Below are 16,381 nucleotides of genomic sequence, written 5' to 3' on the forward strand. Positions count from 1 at the left end.
CCAGCTGGAACATCTACATGTGGCCTCTAAGTCTGGTCTCAGTTGTTCACAACATGGCGACTTGGCTCCAAGAGTGAGCCACTAAAGAGGACGAGGAGCAAGTCGTATCACCTCTTATGATCTAGCCTTGAAGTCACATAGCATCATTTCTGTCACAAGCTTCCCAGGTGCAAGGAGAGGGAATACAGACCCCAGCTTTTGATGGGGAGCACATCAGCATTGTATCATAAGAGCAGCACATGCTTGTACACCCATGTTCATGGCGCCATCATTTGCAACAGCCAATACAACTGTATTTTTAAAAACATTTTTTGAGGCAGTCTCACTGTCACCCAGACTCAAGCGCAGTGGTGCGATCACTGCTCACTGCAGCCCTCAACTTCCCAGGCTCAAGCAATCCTCCCACTTCAGCCTCCAAAGTAGCTGGGACTACACGCATGCATCATCATGCCTGGCCAATTTTTTTTGTAGAGATGGGGTCTTGCTATGTTGCCCAGGCTGGTCTTGAATTCCTGGGCTCAAGTGATCCTCCCACCTTGGCCTCTCAGAGTGTTGAGATTACAGGCGCGAGCTACCATCCCTGGCCCCAAGTGGACTTTTGGTCAATGAATGGATAAACAAATGTAATATAACCATATAGGGGAATTTTACTAAGCCTTAAAAAGGAATGAAGGGGCCAGGCGCGGTGGCTCATGACTGTAATTTGGGAGGTTGAGGCGGGTGGATCACCTGAGGTCAGAAGTTCAAGACCAGCCTGGCCAACATGGCGAAACCCCATCTCTACTAAAAATACAAAAACTAGCAGGGCGTGGTGGCAGGCGCCTGTAATCCCAGCTACTCAGGAGGCTGAGGCAGGAGAATCACTTGAACCTTGGGGGCAGAGGTTGCAGTGAGCAGAGATCATGCCACTTCACTTCAGCCTGGGTGTAAGAGCAAAACTCTGTCTTGGAAAAAAAAATGGAATGAAGGGCCAGGCATGATGTCTCATGCCTGTAATCCCAGCATTCTGGGAAGCAGAGGCAGGTGGATGCTTGAGCCCAGTAGTTTGAGACCAGCCCAGGCAACATGGAAAAAGTTTCTCTACAAAAAATACAAAAAAATTAGCAAGGCATGGTGGCGTGCACCCATAGTCCCAACTACTCGGGAGGCTGAGGTGGGAGGATTGATTGAACCTGGGAGGTTAAGGCTGCAGTGAGCCATGATGAGGCCACTGCACTGCAGCCTGGGTAACAGAGCCAGATCCTGTCTCAACAACAACAACAACAACAACAACAAAAAGGCTGAGTGTGGTGTCTCACACCTGTATCATCCCAGCACTTTGGGAGGCCAAGGTGGGTGGATCACTCGAGGTCAGGAGTTTGAGACCTGGCCAACATGGAGAAACCCCATCTCTACGAAAAAAAAAAAGCCCAGTGTGGTGGCACACGCCTATAGTCCCAGCTACTCGGGAGGCGGAGGCAGAAGAATTGCTGGAACCTGGGAGGTGGGGGTTGTAGTGAGCTGAGACTGCACCACTGCACTCCAGCCTGGGCAACAGAGTGAGACTCTGTCTCAAAAATAAAAAAAAAAAAATGCATGAAGTACTGTTACATGCTTCAAAATATATGAACTTTGAACTTTGAGGCCATTATGCTTAGTGAAACAAGTCAGTCACAAAAGGGCAAATACCTCATGTATAATTCCACTTATGTGAAGTACCTAGAGTAGTCAAATTCATAGAGACAGAGAGTAGATATGGTTGCCAGAGACTGGAACAGGAGGGTACTGGGGAGGTGGTGTTTGGCGGGTGTGGAGTATCAGTTTTACAAGATGAAAAGCGTTCTGGAGATGGGCGGTGGTGATGGCTGCACAACAATGTGAATGTACCTATTGCTACTGAACTGCATACTGAAAATGGTTAAGATGAGGCCGGGCGCGATGGCTCACGCCTGTAATCCCAGCACTTTGGGAGGCTGAGGCAGGTGGATCATTTGAGTTCAGGAGTTCAAGACCAGCCTGGTCAGCATGGTGAAATCCTGTCTCTACTAAAAATACAAAATTAGCTGGGTGTGTTGGTGCGCACCTGTAACGCCAGCTACTAGGGCGGCTGAGGCAGGAGAATTGCTTAAACCCGGGAGGTGGAGGGTGTAGTGAACCAAGATCACGCCACTGCACTGCAGCCTGGGCGACAGAGCAAACTCCGTTAAAAAAAAAAAAAGTAAAGTGCATGTCATGTATATTTTACCACATTCTTTTTTTAGACACAGGGTCTCACTCAGGAGTGCAATGACACAATCATAGCTCGCTGCAGCCTTGACCTCGTGGCTCAAGTGATCCTCCTGCCTCGACCTCCTGAATACCTGGAACTACAGACATGTGCCACCACACCTGGCTAATGAAAAAAAATGTGTTTTTTGTTGTCGTTTTTTGGTAGAGATAGGGTCTTGCTAAATTGTCCAGGCTAGTCTCAAACTCCTGACCTCAAGTGATCCACCTGCCTTGGCCTCCCAAAGTGCTGGGATTACAGGCATGAGCCAACGCGCCTGGCCTCATCTTAACCATTTTCAGTATGCAGTTCAGTAGCAATAGTATATTCACATTGTTGTACAGCCATCACCACCGCCCACAATTTTTAAAAAAGTAAAATGAAAAAGAGAATGTCCAATGGGTGATATATTTGAATGTCTCTACATTTGGTGGCATCTTTGGAAAATACAATCTGCCACAGCATCATACAATAGACAGTTCAGGGGCTTGTGCCTCTCACCTGCTGTTACCTTTATAAAATTCATACAAGCTGTGTGTTGCTCTACATTGCATGTATTCCACTGTGTGAATATACCACAATGCATTCATCCAGCCTATTGTTGATGGACACTTGTGTGCACTCTAGTTAGCACTATTAAGGGATTAAGGGCAATGCTCCCATGGATATTCTCGTACCACTGCTCTGGCACACATGGGTCCTTGTTTTCTGGCTTATGGGCTAGGCACCCGTTCTGCTTTGTGAGATACTGGAGAACTGTTTTCCAAGTGGTTGTGTCACCTCACACTCCCACCAGGTGTGTGGGAGACCTGTTCGTAACCTCCCCCACAACACTCTAGGACCACCAGGAGACCTCCTTTAACTGACTCCGCTTGGTTTCTTTCCTGGCAGAACCTGCCTTTCCGCCCAAAGCTGCACGGCGGAGCCAGTTTGCTGCTTCCGTGGCGTCTGTGGTGGGCCCTCCTGGGAATTGCTCTGCCTGCCTCACAAAGCTGCTCTCAGGGCTGAAGCTGGCAACTGCAGCCATCCCTGCCCTTGCCGGGGGCTCCTTCAGGGCCGTGCCTTCTGCCTGGGTCCCCTTAACTATGTCCTGATCCCATCAGCTTCCTGTCTTCCAAAAAGTCTTCAAACTCTTCCAAAATTTCTGGTCAACTGATGGCAGTCTCGAGTATTTCCCCTCTTACTGTGGGCTTATTAGTTTTCACTGTCTTCACAGTTAGATTAAGTGGGACTGGGAGGGAGGGGAGTGAGTATGCAGGTTCTGTCTGCTCTCCTGGGCTCCCTCCCTGGCCAGTGCCCCTGGCCGTCCCCCTGGAGCCCAGCATGTGGCCAAGGATGCTCCCTGCCCCAGCAAAAATACAGGCCTCATGTTTCACTAGTCGTGGCCACCCAGCTAAAACACATTTCACCTTTCCTCCCAGCTAGATGTGGCCGTGTGACTATTGTTTTTTTTTTTTTGTTTTTTTGTTTTTTTTTTTTTTTGAGACAGAGTCTTGCTCTGTTGCCCAGGCTGGAGTGCGGTGGTGCGATCTCGGCTCACTACAAGCTCCACCTCCCGGGTTCACGCCATTCTCCTGCCTCAGCCTCCCAAGTAGTTGGGACTTCAGGCGCCCGCCACCACGCCCGGCTAATGTTTTTGTATTTTTAGTAGAGATGGGGTTTCACCACGTTGACCAGGATGGTCTCGATCTCCTGACCTCGTGATCTGCCCGCCTCGGCCTCCCAAAGTGCTGGGATTACAGGCGTGAGCCATCACGCCTGGCCGTGACTATTGTTGAACAGCCGCTTCTGGGAAACTTTGCAGCAATCTAGGCTCTAGGCTTCAGTCCTGCAAACTCTCTTCCAGGGCACTGGCTGGCCTCCCGGCGCTGCACCCCAACTGACCCTCCCTGGGGTTCCGCTGTTGCCCCCCTCCCCCACGCTGGTACTTTTTCCTGCTTTTAGCCCGGTCTCCCGTTTCCCTTCACCCTGGTGAACTCCTGCTTGTTTGTCTAAACCCACGTAAGAGGCAGCTACTCTTCCCGACCTCTTAGCTTGCCAGGTAGGTGGCTGTGTCCCCTCTGCCCCCAGCCCTTCTCCATCCCCTGTCACTTCAGTCTGTGGGGCCTGTCCCCACCACCCCAGGCTTGGTCCGCCTGCAGGTGGAATGAGAACGGGTGAGCCCACAGTCTGCAGCAGTGCCTTCTGCACTGTGGACGTTCCTTCCACCAGCGTGTGCTACAGGGGCAAGGCCAGCCAAAGCCAGTCACAGGGCAGGACATCCCCACTTGTGCCTTTTCCGTAAAAGTGTGAAGAGAAAGGAGTGTCTGAAGGGGGCCAATGAGGACAGCCAAGGGCTAGATGTGTATGTGCCTGCATGCCCACACACACTCCAGGTCCTGCCAGCCCTGGAGGGGTGCGGGTGGGTAGAGAGGCACTGCAAGTCCTCCAGGGTGCCTGGGCTGCCAAGAGCAGCCCCGAGAAGGGCTGCAGGCCCTGGGAGAGTGTCCCCATGCCCTCTGTGTGGTATGGTCTGGTCCTGGATGTCCAGCTCTGGCTCACTTCTTGTTTGGACAAACGCCCACCCAGATCAGACCTGGGTGCCAAGTCCTGAGGGCTTGACAAAGGCAGGGTGAGAGCCAGATAGGATCTAAGGACTGGCTCCTGGGAACAGTGTGGGTGCCCGCCCTGTGTTTACACCAGCTTCCTGCTCCTGGGCTCTCCGTCTGGCAAGCTGGGTGTGGCCACAGTCTGAGAGGGCAGGGAGGTCGGGGGCCTTCTCCCAGCCCTCCCGTTGGACTCTGCACACCAGTCACACCCAGCACGTGCGCTGGGCAACAATAGCATGTGAACTGGTAGCAGGTGACACATGCTAAGGCTCTGGTATTGGGAGAATACCCATTGGAATGGGAGGAGGGAAAAACACTAACCTCAGACATTAACTTTGGAGGGCATCCATGAAATAGACACAGTAGTTATAAGTGCCAAACAGGCAGAAGGGAAAGCAGGGAATAAAAGACACACACATGGCTGGGCGCGGTGGCTCATGCCTGTAATCCCAACACTTTGGGAGGCCGAGGCGAGCGGATCACTTGAGGTCAGGAGTTCAAGACCAGCTTGGCCAACATGGTGAAACCCTGTCTCTACTAAAAATACAAAAATTAGCCGGGCATGGTGGCATGCGCCTGTAGTCCCAGCTACTCGGGAGGCTGAGGCAGGAGAATTGCTTGAACCCGGGAGGCAGAGGTTGCGGTGAGCCGAAATTTTGCCACTGAACTCCAGCCTAGTGACACAGCAAGACTCCGTCTCAGAAAAAAAAAAAAAAAAAAAAAGACACATTCTCTTCTCTCTCTCTCACCCAAAAGATGCAAGAAAGGAGGAATGAGTGCGAGAGTTGGGCATAAAATGTCACAAATAAAGCCAAATGGGCTGGGTGTGGTGGCTCACGCCTGTAATCCCAGCACTTTGGGAGACCAAGGCAGAAGATTGCTTGAGGCAGGAGTTCAAGACCACCCTGGGCAACATGGTGAGACCCTGTCTCTGCAAAAGAAAAAGAAATTTGGTGTGGTGGTGTGCACCTGTGGTCTCGGCTACTTGGGAGGCTGAGTTGGGAGGATCACTTAAGCCCAGAAGTTGGAGGCTGCAGTGAGCTATGATTGCACCACTGCACTCCAGCCTCCGTGACAGAGACCCTGACTCAAAAAAAAAAAAAAAAAAAAAAAACAAAGAAAAAGAAAAATTGAATGTCAAGGGAAAGAAAGATATACTGTGCAAAGACTAACCAAGAGAAAAATTGTTAATTGGGTCAATATCAGATTAAATAAAATTTAAGGCAGCAAAGTCAAACATTGATTTGTTGGAAATACAAATATAAAGCCAAGCTTCTGGAAGTATTAACAAGAAGAAGAGAGGATGCACAAATAAAAAACACCAGGAAAAAACAGATTTAACATAGATGTGTCAGCAAGTATGTGAAAGTATAAGAGGCTCTTATATCAACTTTATGCCAACAAATTTGAAAACAGATGAACTGGATAATTTCTTGGAAAAACACAGGTTTCTTTTAATGGAATAAAAAAGAAATAAACCTCAATTGTCTTAACAACAATTACAGAAATGTAATCAGTAATTTAAAATATTCCCCTCCTCCCCCAAAAATGTTAAAATAACTTTGCAAGCAAATTCTGCCTTTCAAAAAACAGATAATTCCAACCTTGTACAAATTATTTCAGAGAATAGAAAAGTGAGAAACACTTTTACTTCAGTTTTACAAAACTAACAATCTTGACATACAAACTGAACAAGAACAGGACAAAAAAATAAAATTACTGGTAAATTTCACTCATGAACAGAGATGCAAACTGAATCCAATAACGTATAAAAAAGGTAAATCGACCAGGTGCGGTGGCTTGCGCCTGTAATCCCAGCACTTTGGGAGGCCGAGGCAGGCAGATCACCTGAGGTCAGGAGTTCAAGACCAGCCTGGCCAACATGGTAAAATCCCGTCTCTATTAAAAATACAGAAATTGGCTGGGCGCGGTGGCTCACGCCTGTAACCCCAGCACTTTGGGAGGCCGAGGCAGGCGGATCACCTGAGGTCAGGAGTTCAAGACCAGTCTGGCCAACATGGTAAAACCCCGTCTCTATTAAAAATATAGAAATTAGCCGGGCAGAGTGGTGGCGCGCGCCTATAATCCCAGCTACTCGGAGGCTGAGGCAGGAGAATCTCTTGAACCTGAGAGGTGGAGGTTGCAGTGAACCGAGATGGCTCCAGCCTGGGCGACAGAGCGAGACTCCGTCTCAAAAAAAAAGATAAATCATCATGACTAAGTTGGGTTTATCACAAAAATACAAGGTTGGTATAAAATTACATAGTGTGAATCACGACATTAACAGAATAAAACAACAACAGCAACAAAATTTCAACAGATACAGAAAAGCCCTATTTTGCACTCTGCCCCGCCCCCACCCCGGCAATCCCCATTCCACTTTCTGTCTCCATGAATTTGACTACTCCAGGCCCCTCCCTCACGTCAGTGGAATCATATGGTATTTGTCCTTTTGCATTTGGTTTATTTCACCTGGTATCATGTCTTTAAGGTTCATCTATGTTGTGGCATGTACTGGACTCTTCTTTCTTCATAAGACTGAATAAAGTTCCATTGTATGGATATGCCACTTTTGGGTTTGGTTATTTGTTTATCTTGTCATTCACTGATGGACATTTGGGTTTTTCCACCTTTGGGGTGTTGTGAATGATGCTGCTATGAACATCGAGGTACAAATGTCTGTTTGAGTTCCTGGTTTCAATTCCTTTGTATCATTGAATTGCTTGTACATGTTTGTCAAAAATCAGCCAGCTATACTTGTGTGGGGCTGTTTCTGGGTTCTCCAGGCTGTTTCATTGAACAAATGTATCTATCCCTTCACCAATGCCAAACAGTCTATACAAATCTTGAAATTTGGTAGAGTGACTCTTCCCACTTTATTCTTCTTTCTTGGAATTGTTTTAGCTGTTTTAATTATTTTGCTTTTTCTTATAAATTTTAGAATAATCTTGCCTATATCTATAAGAAATCTTTCTTTTTTTTTTTTTTTTTTTTTTTTGAGACGGAGTCTCGCTCTGTTGCCCAGGCTGGAGTGCAGTGGCGTGATCTTGGCTCACTGCAACCTCTGCCTCCCAGGTTCAAGTGATTCTCCTGCCTCAGCCTCCCCAATAGCTGGGATTACAGGCACGCACAACCACACCCAGCTGATTTTTCTATTTTTAGTAGAGACGGGGTTTCACCATGTTGGTCAGGCTGGTCTCAAACTCCTGACCTCATGATCCGCCCTCCTCGGCCTCCCAAAGTGCTGGGATTACAGGCATGAGCCACCGTGCCCGGCCAAGAAATCTTTCTAGAATTTTGAAAGGAATCGAACTATTCACATCTTCACCATGTTGAGTTTTCTGGTCCATTAACAGGCCATGCCTCTCTATTTATTTACATTTTCTTTGATTTCTTTCACCAGGGTTTTGTAGTTTTCAGCATACAAGTCCTTATCCATACAAACCCATATTTGGTTAGATTTACACCTAGTTCATTTTTTGAGTGATTGCAAATGATATTATTTTTTATTTTGGTTTTCATGTGCTCATTGCTAGTACATAGAAATAGCAATTGATTTTTGTATGTTGATCTTGAATCCTTGTATCTTGCTAAACTCATTTGTTAGTTCTAAGGCTTTTTAAAAGATTCCATGGAAATTGATTTATGTCATCTGCAAATAGAAACAGCTTTGGTTTTTCCTTTCTGATCTCTATCTCTTTCCTTTTCTCCCCTTTCTGTGATATCTGGAACTTCCAGCACTATACTGAATAAGAGTAGTGAAGGCAGAATTTTTGCCTTGTCCCTAATTTTCACAGAAAAGTATTCAGCTTTCCACTATTAAGTATAATTTTTAGCTGTAGGTTTTTTGTAGACACTGTTTATCAAGTTGAGGAAGTTTCTATTACTGGTTACCAGCAGCTTTTATCATGAACGGGTGTTGAATTTCATCAAATGCTTCTTTTGTGTCAATTAATATAATCGTGTGATTTTTCTTCTTTAGCTTACATTGGTATACATTGATTGATCTTTGGAAGTTGAACCAAGCTTGTATTCTAGGAATAAATCCCACCTGATCATGGTGGATAATTATTTTTATATATGGCTGAATTTATTTTATAAAATGTTGTTAAGAATGTTTGCATCTATATTCATGTGGGATATTGGTCTGCAGTTTCCTCTTTCTTTTTTCTTTCTTCTTCTTTTTTTTTTTTTTTTTTTTTTTTTTGCTTTACTTTTGGTATCAAAGTAATATTGGTTTCATAGAATGGATTGAGTTCCCTCTCTCTTTTTTTTCTTTTTCGTAAGAGAGTTTGAGATGGATTGGTGCTAGTTCTTTTTTAAACATTTGATAGGGCCGGGCGCCATGGGTGACGCCTGTACTCCCACCACTTTGGGAGGCCGAGGCGGGTGGATCACATGAAGTCAGGAGTTCGAGACCAGCCTGGCCAACATGGTGAAACCCTGTCTTACTAAAGATACAAAAATTAGCCAGGCATGGTTGCGGGCACCTGTAATCCCAGCTAGTTGGGAGGCTGAGGCAGGAGAATGGCGTGAACCCGGAAGGTGGAGGTTGCAGTGAGCTGAGATTGTGCCACTGCACTCCAGCCTGGGCAACAGAGCGAGACTCCATCTGAAAAAAAAAAAAAAAAAATTGGTAGAATTTACCAGTGAAGCCATCTGGTCCTAGACTTTTCTTTGTTGGATTTTTTTTTCCTTTTTCCTAACTCAATCTGTTTGTTATATTTGCTTGTGTTTTTTGTTGTTGTTTGTTTGCTTGTTTATTTGTTGTTTTTGAGATGGAGTTTCGCTCTTGTTGCCCAGGCTGGAGTGCAATGGTGCGATCTTGACTCACTGGAACCTCCACCTCCTGGGTTCAAGTGATTCTCCTGCCTCAACCTCCCGAGTAGCTGGGATTACAAGTGTCTGCCACCATGCCCGGCTAATTTTTGTATTATGTTTGCTTGTTATAGATCTATTCAGATTTTCTATTTCTTTTTGAGTCAGGTTTGGTAGTCTATGTTTCTAAGAATTGGTCAATTTCATCTAGGTTAACTAATTTGTTGGCATACAACTATTCATAGTATTCCTCTAAAATCACTATTTCGGTCAGGTGTTGTGGCTCACATCTGTAATCCCAGCACTTTGGGAGGCCAAGGCCAGTGGATCACCTGAGGTCAGGAGTTCGAGATCAGCCTGGCCAACATGGTGACACCCCGTGTCTACTAAAAATACAAAAATTAGCCCAGCGTGGTAGCGGGCACCTGTAATCCCAGCTACTCGGGAGGCTGAGGCAGGAGAGTCACCTGAACCCGGGAGGCGAAGGTTGCAGTGAGCTGAGATCACACCACTGCATTCCAGCCTAGGCGACAGAGCGAGACTCCATCTCAAAAAAATAAAATAAAGTAGAATAAATAAATAAAATCACTATTATTTGTGTAAGCCCACAAGTGATATCTCTTCTTTCATTCCGGATTTAGGTAATTTGGGTTTCCTCCCTCTTTTTAGGTCAATCTAGCTAAAGATTTGTCAATTTTGTTGAACTTTTCAAAGAACCAACTTTTGGTTTCATTGATTTTGAGGTTTCTTTATGGCCCAAGATATGGTTGGTTCTGTGGGCACTAGAAAAAAATGTGTATCCACTGCTGTTAGGTAGTGCTCTGTAAATGTTGAGTAAATCCTGTTAGTTGATGGTGTTAAGATTCTGTCTTCTTGTTGATTTTCTGTCTACTTTTTCTATCAATTGTTGAGAGAGAAATGTTGAAGCTTCAACTACAATTGTTCATTTATCTATTTCTCCATTTAGTTTTATCAGTTTTGCTTCACATATTTTGCAGCTCTGTTGTTTGGTGCCTATATATTTAGAATTGCTGTGTCTTCTTGGTGAATTGACCCTTTTATCATTTTGTAATGTCTTTGTTCTAGTAATTATTCCTTCCTTCCTTCCTTCCTTTGTTCCTTCCTTCCTTCCTTTGTTCCTTCCTTCCTTCCCTCCTTCCTCCCTCCCTCCCCCCTCCACCCTCCCTCCCTCCATCTCTCCTTTTTTTCTTCCTTTCTGTCTGCCTGCCTGCCTACTTGCTTGCTCTGTTGCAGGCTGAAGTGCAGTGGTGTGATCTCAGCTCACTGCAACCTCTGCCTCCTGGCCTCCTGGGTTCAAGCGATTCTCATGCCTCAGGCACCCCAGTAGCTGAGATTACAGGTGTGCACCACCATGCCTGGCTAGTTTTTGTATGTTTAGTAGAGATGGGGTTTTGCCATGTTGGCCAGGCTGGTCTCAAACTCCTGGCCTCAAGTAATCTGCCTGCCTCCACCTGCCAAAGTGCTCAGATTACAGGCGTGAACCACCACGCCTGGCCTAAGAGTGCTATTTTATTTTTATTTTTTTGTTTGTTGTGTCTCTTTTTGTTCATTTCTCTTTACTTTTCCCTGCTTTCCTGTGGCTTACTTGGATATTCCTTAAAATTACATTTTGAGGCCGGCCGCGGTGGCTCACGCCTGTAATCCCAGCACTTTGGGAGGCCGAGGCGGGTGGATCACAAGGTCAGGAGATCGAGACCATCTTGGCTAACACAGTGAAACCCCGTTTCTACTAAAAATACAAAGAATTAGCCGGGCGTGGTGGGGGGCGCCTGTAGTCCCAGCTACTTGGGAGGCTGAGGCAGGAGAATGGCATGAACCTGGGAGGCAGAGGTTGCAGTGAGCCGAGGTTGCACCATTGCACTCCAGCCTGGGCGGCAACAGTGTGAGACTCCATCTCAAAAAAATATAAAAAATTACATTTTTGAGTTATCTACAGTGCTTTCGAGTGTGTCTCTTTGTATAGCTTTTCCCCCATGTTCTTCCTTTCTTTTATTTATTTATTCTGAAGGAATTATATATAAGCTACAACTGTTCATTAAAGAAATAATAATTTTGTAGGTAAGATGTAAATACATTTATGTTGTAAAATTTCAAACAATATAGAAAGTCGTGAAATATAGAAAAAGTACAGAATACAAAAAAAGTAAAAAACCCCTGATATCTCCCCCAGTAAATCCCAGAGTCTCCTACACATAGGCAATAATAGATATCAATTTGGCATCTATGCCTTAGACTTTTATCTGTCCATTTGTATTCATAAAAATAAACATAAAAGTACATAGTTGGGGCTGGGCGCGGTGGCTCACGCCTGTAATCCCAGCACTTTGGGAGGCTGAGGTGGGCGGATCACAAGGTCAGGAGTTTAAGACCAGCCTGGCAAACACGGTGAAACCCCATCTCTACTAAAAATACAAAAGTTATCTGGGTGTGGTGGCACACACCTGTAGTCCCAGCTACTCAGGAGGCTGAGGTAGAATCGCTTGAACCCGGGAGGCGGAGCTTGCAGTGAATTGAGATCCTGCCACTGCACTCCAGCCTGGTGACAGAACGAGACTCTGTCTCAAAAAAAAAAAAAAAAAAAAAGCATAGTTTTGGCCAGGTGGCTCACACCTGTAATCCCAGCACTTTAGGAGGCCAAAGCAGAGGATTGCTTGAGCCTTAGAGTTTGAGACCAGCCTAGGCAACATGGCAAAACCCCATCTCTACAGAAAAATACAAAAATTAGGCAGGCGTGGTGGTGCACACTTGTGGTCCCAGCTCCTTGTGAGGCTGAAGTGGGAGGATTGCTTGAACCCGGGAAGTCGAGGCTGCAGTGAGCCATGTTCATGCCACTGCACTCCAGCCTGGGTAACAGAGTGAGACTCTGTCTCACTAAAAAACAACAAAACAAAACAAACAAAACAAAAAAAATTACATAATTTCATTTTTGTGGGAATTTAAGTTTACACAGTATCATTGTATATGTAATGTGATAAACTTGAATGATTTTTTTCGCTAAATAAGATCTGTTAGAAATATGTCCAGGTCAGTGCATATAGATCACCTCTTTTTAAATATACTTTTTAATTTTTAATTTTTATTGTTTTTTATTTTTATTATTTATTTTTATTTTTTATTTATCTTTTTTTTATTTGTTTTTTGAGACAGAGTCTCGCTCTGTCACCCAGGCTGGAGTGCAGTGGTGCAATCTCGGCTCACTGCAAGCTCCGCCTCCCGGGTTCGCACCATTCTCCTGCCTCAGCCTCCCGAGTAGCTGGGACTACAGGTGCCTGCCACCACGCCTGACTAATTTTTTTTTTTTCTTTTTGTATTTTTAGTAGAGACGGAGTTTCACCGTGTTAGCCAGGATGGTCTCGATCTCCTGACCTCGTGATACACCTGCCTTAGCCTCCCAAAGTGCTGGGATTACAGGCGTGAGCCACCGTGCCCGGCCAAGATCAACTTTTTTAAGCTGCTACATATGAATAAGAACACGTGGTGTTTAACTTTCTGTCTTAGCTGTGTGTGGTGGCTCCTCCCTGAAATCCCAGCACTTTGGGAGGGTGAGGCAGGAGGATCACTTGAACCCAGAAGTTTGAGACCAGCCTGGGCAACATTGTGAGACCCCATCTCTAAAAAATAAAACATCAGCCGGGCACAGTGGCTCACGCCTGTAATCCCAGCACTTTAGGAGGCTGAGGCAGGCAGATCATGAGGTCAGGAGTTTGAGACCAACTGGCTAACACGGTGACACTCCATCGCTACTAAAAATGCAAAAATTAGCCAGGCATGGTGGCATGCTCCTGTAATCCCAGCTTCTTGGGAGGCTGAGGTGGGAGAATTGCTTGAACCCAGGAGGCAGAAGTTGCAGTGAGCCAAGATCATGCCATTGCACTCCAGCCTGGGCAACGGAGCAAGACTCTGTCTCAATAAATAAATAAATAAATACATGAAAAATAAATAAATAAATAAATAATCTTTCTGTTCCTGGCTCATTTCACTTAACATATTGTTCTCCGGTTCCATTTATGTTGCTATGAATGACAGGATTTCTTTCTTTTTTTTAATGGCTGAATAGTATTCTGTTGTGTATATGTACCCACTTTATCCATTCCTCTACTGTTGAACACCTAGGTTGATTCCATGTCTTGGCTAGTGAATAGTGCTGCGGTAAACATAAGGGTGCAGATGTGTCTTTGATAAACGGATTTCCTTCCTTTGGATTAATGCTCAGTCATGGAGTTGCTAGATGGTATGGTATTTCTATGTGCAGTTTTTATGAGGACCCTCCGTGCTGTTCTCTGTTGTGGTTGGGCTAGTTTATGGTACCAGATGGGTGCACTTTCCCACCAAGAGTGTATAAGAGTTCTCTTTTCTCTGCAACCTCACCAGCAATTGTTATTTTTTTTTCTTCTTGGTACCTTTGTATAGCTTTTTAGCGGTTGCTGTAGGATAAATATATATAAAATGTGTATTACATAATCAAAGTCTCCAGGTGTCAACATTTTCCAGTTGGAATGAAGTGTAAAAAACCTTACCTCCCGGCGGGCGGGTGCGGTGGCTCATGCCTGTAATCCCAGCACTTTGGGAGGCCAAGGCGGGTGGATCACGAGGTCAGGAGATCGAGACCATCCTGGCTAACACGGTGAAACCCCGTCTCTACTAAAAATACAAAAAAAAAATTAGCCAGGCATGGTGGCGGCCGCCTGTAGTCCCAGCTACTCAGGAGGCTGAGGCAGGAGAATGGCGTGAACCCAGAGGCGGAGCTTGCAGAGAGCCGAGATTGCGCCACTGCACTCCAGCCTGGACAACAAGCAAGACTCCGTCTCAAACACAAACAAACAAACAAACAAACAAACAAAAACCTTACCTCCTAGCTGGGCACGGTGGCTTATGCCTGTAATCCCAGCACTTTGGGAGGCTGAGGCAGGCGGATCACCTGAGGTCAGGAGTTTGAGACCAGCCTGGCCAATGTGGTGAAATCCTGTCTCTACTAAAAATACAAAAATTAGCCGGGCGTGGTGGCGGGCGCCTGTAGTCCCAGCTACTTGGGAGGCTGAGGCAGGAGAATCATTTGAACCCAGGAGGCAGAGGTTGCAGTGAGCCGAGATCACGCCACTGTACTCCAGCCTGGATGACAGAGTCAGACTCTGTCTCAAAAACAAACAAACAAAAAACCTTACCCCTTAATGTCCTGTTACCCTCCCCCATTTATAATATAATTATATGTCTTAGATATTTCCTCTACATACATTGAGAACCACTTAAGGCAGTGTAATAATTTTTTGCTTCAGCCATCAAACATAATTTAGGAAACTCAAGAGGAGGAAGAAAATCTATTATATTAATATTTACCAGTATTTTGCTTATCATGTTCTTTCTTCCTTCCTGATGTTCCAAGACTCTTATTTTACCATTTCCTTTCTGTTTAAGGAACATCCTTTATCATTCTTTCAGCATATATTGCTGGCAATAAATTCTCTTCATTTTCCTTCACTTGAAAAAAAACTTTCCCCCTTCATTCTTGAATAATATGCTCACTAGACATAGAATTCTGGATTGAGATTTTTTTTTTCTTTCAGCACTTAAAAAATGTGCTACTTTCTTCTGGTCTCCCTGGTTTCTGAAGAGAAATTCTCTGTCATTTGATTCATTTTCTTCCCCGATAGGTGAGGTGTCATTTTTCTGTCTAGCTGCACTGTCTTTAGGTTTCAGAAGTTCAATTAAGATGTTTTGGGCCTGGCGCGGTGGCTGCGGCCTGTAATCCTAGCACTTTGGGAGGCCGAGGAGGCCAGATCACCTGAGCTCAGGAGTTCCAGATCAGCCTGGGCAATACGGTGAAACCCTGTCTCTACTGAAATACAGAAAAAATTAGCTGGGCATGGCAGCATGTGCTTGTAGTCCCAGCTACTCGGGAGGCTGAGGCAGGAGAATCTCTTGAACCCAGGAGGCAGAGGTTGGAGTGAGCCGAGATCATGCCACTGCACTCCAACCTGGGCAATAGAGCAAGAATCTGTCTCCAAAAAAAAGATGTTTTAGTGTGGATTTCTTTGAGTTTAATCATGTTTAAGTTTCAATTCAATTTTTCTCCTCTCTCTCTCTCGACAGGGGTCTCACTATGTTGCCCAGGCTGGTCTTGAACTCCCGGGCTCAAGCGGTCCTCCCATCTTGGCCCCCAAAGGTGTGAACCACCGCACCTGGCCTCACTTAACTTCTTGAATCTGTAGTTTTTTCTCTCTCTTTTTCTTTTTGCTAAATTCAGGAAATTTCCAGCTATTATTTTTTGAGTGCTTTGTTAACCCCACTCCCTTCCTCCTCTCCTTTTGGCACTCTCATGACATGGATGTTAGGCCTTTTGTTATGATCTCACATTTTCTGAGCCTTTGTTTATTCTTATTTTTTCAATGATTTTCTCTCTCTTGTTCAGATGGGATAATTGGATTAAAATTTTGTTTTTAATAGAGACAGGTCTCACTGTGTTGGCCAGCTGGTCTTTAACTCTTGGCCTCAAGCAATCCTCCTGCCTCAGCCTCCCAAAGTACTAGGATTACAGGTGTGAGCCACTGTGGCTGGCCCAGATGGGATAATTACACTGTTCTAGCTTCCAATTCACCAGTAGTTTCCTCTGTCCCTTCCATGTTGCTGTCCAGCTGATATCCAATGACCTTTTTATTATTATTATTTTTTGAGACGGAGTCTTGCTCTGTTGCCCAGGCTGGAGTGCAGTGGA

This window comes from Pongo pygmaeus, chromosome 23 (assembly GCF_028885625.2).
Source record: "Pongo pygmaeus isolate AG05252 chromosome 23, NHGRI_mPonPyg2-v2.0_pri, whole genome shotgun sequence".
Classification (NCBI taxonomy): Eukaryota; Metazoa; Chordata; class Mammalia; order Primates; family Hominidae; genus Pongo; species Pongo pygmaeus.